Below are 3,456 nucleotides of genomic sequence, written 5' to 3' on the forward strand. Positions count from 1 at the left end.
CAAGATTCCTCAAGAAATTAATGATAGAACTTCCATATGACCCAGCAATTCTACTTCTGGTATCCAGAGGATACAAAATCATTATCTCAAAGAGATATTCTGTTTCATTGATCTATGTTTCTGTTTTTAATGTCAATACTATACTGTTTTAATTATGACAGCTTTGTAATATAGTTTGAAATCAGGAAGTGATGCCTCTAGCTTTGTTGTTCTCAAGATAGCTTTGACTATTCAGGGTATTTTTCTGTGGTTCCATATGAATTTTAGGATTGTTTATTTTCCGTTTCTGGCAAAAATGGCATTGGAATTTTGATAGACATTGCATTGAATCTGTAGATCACTTTGAGTAGTGTGGACATTTTAACAATATTAATTCTTCCTATCTGGGAACACCAAATATCTTTCCCTTTATCATGCCTTTAATTTCTTTCATCAATGTTTTATATGTTCAGTACATGGATCTTTCACTTCCTTGGTTTAATTTATTACTAAGAAAAAAATAATTTATTACTAAGTATTTCATTCTTTTTGATGCTATTGTAAATGGGATTATTTTCTTAATTGTTCTTTCTGAAGGTTCATTGTCAGTGTGTAGAAACACAACTAATTTTTTAATATTAATTTTGTATCCTGAAACTTTACTGAATTTGTTAGTTTTAGTTTCAACAATTTTTCAGTGTAGTTTCTGTATATAATATCACATCATCTGCAAGCAGAGACAATTTTACTTCTTCCTTTCTGATTTGGATGACATTTATTTCTTTTTCTTAATTACTTGCTCTGACTAGGACTTCCAGTACTATGTTGAATAAAAGTGTTAAGAAAGTGCATCCTTGTTTTATTCCTGACCCTAGAGAAAAGTGTTTAGCTTTTCAGCATTGAGTATGGTGTTATCTGTGGGCTTGCCAAATACGGCTTTTATTATGTTAAGGTAAATCCCAATTACACCTAATTTGTTGAGAGTTTTTATGAGATTATCATATGATTTTATCCTTCATTTGTTAATGTGACATATCACATTTATTGATTTGCAGGTGTCAAACCATCCTTGCATCCCTGGAATAAATCCCACCTGATTATGGTGTGTGATCCTTTTTTTCTTTTTTTAAGATTTTATTTATTATTTGAAAGAGAGAGCAGAGAGAGAGAGAAAGCACATGATGGGGGAGGGGCAGAGGGAGAGGGAGAAGCAGACTCCCCGCTGAGCAGGAAGTCTAATGTGGGGCTCAATCCCAAGACCCCAGGATCATGACCTGAGCCAAAGGCAGGCACTTAACCAACTGAGCCATGCAGGTGCCCCTGGTGTATGATCCTTTTAATACACTGTCAAATTCAGTTCACTAACATTTTGCTGGAGATTTTTGCATCTATGTTAATCAAAGATATTGGCCTGTAATTTTATTTTCTTGTAGTGTCCTGTCTGGCTTTAGAATCTGCATAATTCTGGCCCCATAAAATGAGTTTGGAAATGTTCTCTCCTATTCTTTCTTTTGGAAAGTTTGAGTAATATTGGTATATATTCTTCTTTGAATGTTTGGTAGAAATCCCCAGTGAAGCTATCTGGTCCTGAACTTCTCTTTTTTGGGATATTTTTGATTATTGATTCAATCTCCTACTAGTAATTGATCTGTTCAGATTTTCCATTTCTTCATAATAGAGTCTTGGTAGGTTGTGTGTTTCTAGGAATTTATCCATTTCTTCTAGGTCATCTAATTTGTTGATGTATAATTGTTCATAATAGTTTTTTAGAATCCTTAGTATTTCTGTTATCAGTTGTAATGTAATTTGCAATTCACTAATAGGAGATTTAGCATCTTTTCATATGCTTATTTGTCATCTGTATATCTCCTTTGATGAGATGTCTGTTCATATCTTTTGCCCACTTTTTATCTCTATTGTTCACTTGCTTATTGTCAAGTTTTAAGAGTTCTTTTTAAAAAAAGAGTTCTTTGTATATTTTGGATAACAGTCCTTTATCAGATGTAACTTTTACAAATATTTTCTCCCATATATGGCTTGTCTTCTCATTCTCTTAATGGTGTCCTCACAGGCAGAAGTTTTTAATTTTAATGAAGTCTAGTTTGTCAATTATTTATTTCACGGATTGTTCCTTTGGAGTTTTATCTAAAAAATCATCACCATACCCAAGATCATCTAGATTTTTTTCCTTTGTTTCCTTCTAAGAGTTTTATAGCTTTGTATTTTGCATCTGTTAACCACTTTGAGTTAATTTTTGTGAAATATTTAAGGTCTGTGTCTAGATCATTTTTTTGTATGTGGATGTCCAGTTGTTCTGGCACCATTTGTTAAAGAGATTATCTTTTCTCCACCGTACTGCCTTTGCTCTTCTGTGAAAAATCCATTGACCATGTTTAAGTGGATTAACTTCTGGGCTATCTATTCTGTTCAATTGATCTATTTGTCAATACTTCACTAGATTCTGTAGCTTTATAATAAGTCTTGAATTTGGTTAGTCTCCCCCAACTTAGTTCTTCCCTTCAATATTTTTCTGGATATTCTAGATCTTTGCCTATACATAAAGAAGTTATGATCAGTTTGTTGACATCCACAAAATAACTTGTGTTTTGGGAAGATTGTGTTTAATCTATAGATCAAGTTAGGAAGAATTTAAATATTGAGTCTTCCTGTTCATAAACATGGAATATCTCTCCATTTATTTTGTTCTTCTTTGATTTCTCTCATCAAAGATTATAGTTATCCTCATTTAGATTTATATGTAAGTATTTCAGTTGAGGGGGTTGCTAATGTAAGTGGTAATGTGTTTTTTATTTCAAACATCACTTGTTGGTTACTGGTATGTAGGAAAGTGATTGGCTTTTGTATATTAATCTTATAACCTACAACCTGACTATATAATTGCTTACTAGTTCCAGGAGCTTTATGTCGATTCTTTAGATTTTCTACACAGATGATCATGTCATCTGTTTTTATATCTCCTCTCTAAATACGTTACTTTTATTTCCTTTTCTTGTCTTATTGCATTAGTTAAGACTTCCACTGTGATGTTGAAAAGGAGTGGTAAAAAGGGACATCCTTGCTTTGTTCCTAATCTTAGCAGGAAAGCTTCTCGTTTCTCACATTAAGTATGATGTTAGCTGTAGGTTTTTGTAGATGTTCTTTATTAAATCAAGGAAGTTTCCCTCTAGTCCTAGTTTGCTGAGAGCTTTTATTATGAATGTTAGATTTTGCCATATGCTTTTTCTGCAACTGTTGATATCATGTAATTTTTCTGATTTGATGTGTTGATATTAGGGATTATATTAATTGATTTTTTTGAGTGTTGAACCAGCCTTGCATACCTGGGACAAATCCCACCTAGTTGTAGTGTATACAAATCCCTCAACATATTAAAAACATTTTTATTATGAAAACTTTTTTAAATACACAAAAATAAGGAGTATAGTAAACCTGCGTACCTAACTCCCAGGGTCATCA

This window comes from Vulpes lagopus, chromosome 23, assembly GCF_018345385.1.
Source record: "Vulpes lagopus strain Blue_001 chromosome 23, ASM1834538v1, whole genome shotgun sequence".
Classification (NCBI taxonomy): Eukaryota; Metazoa; Chordata; class Mammalia; order Carnivora; family Canidae; genus Vulpes; species Vulpes lagopus.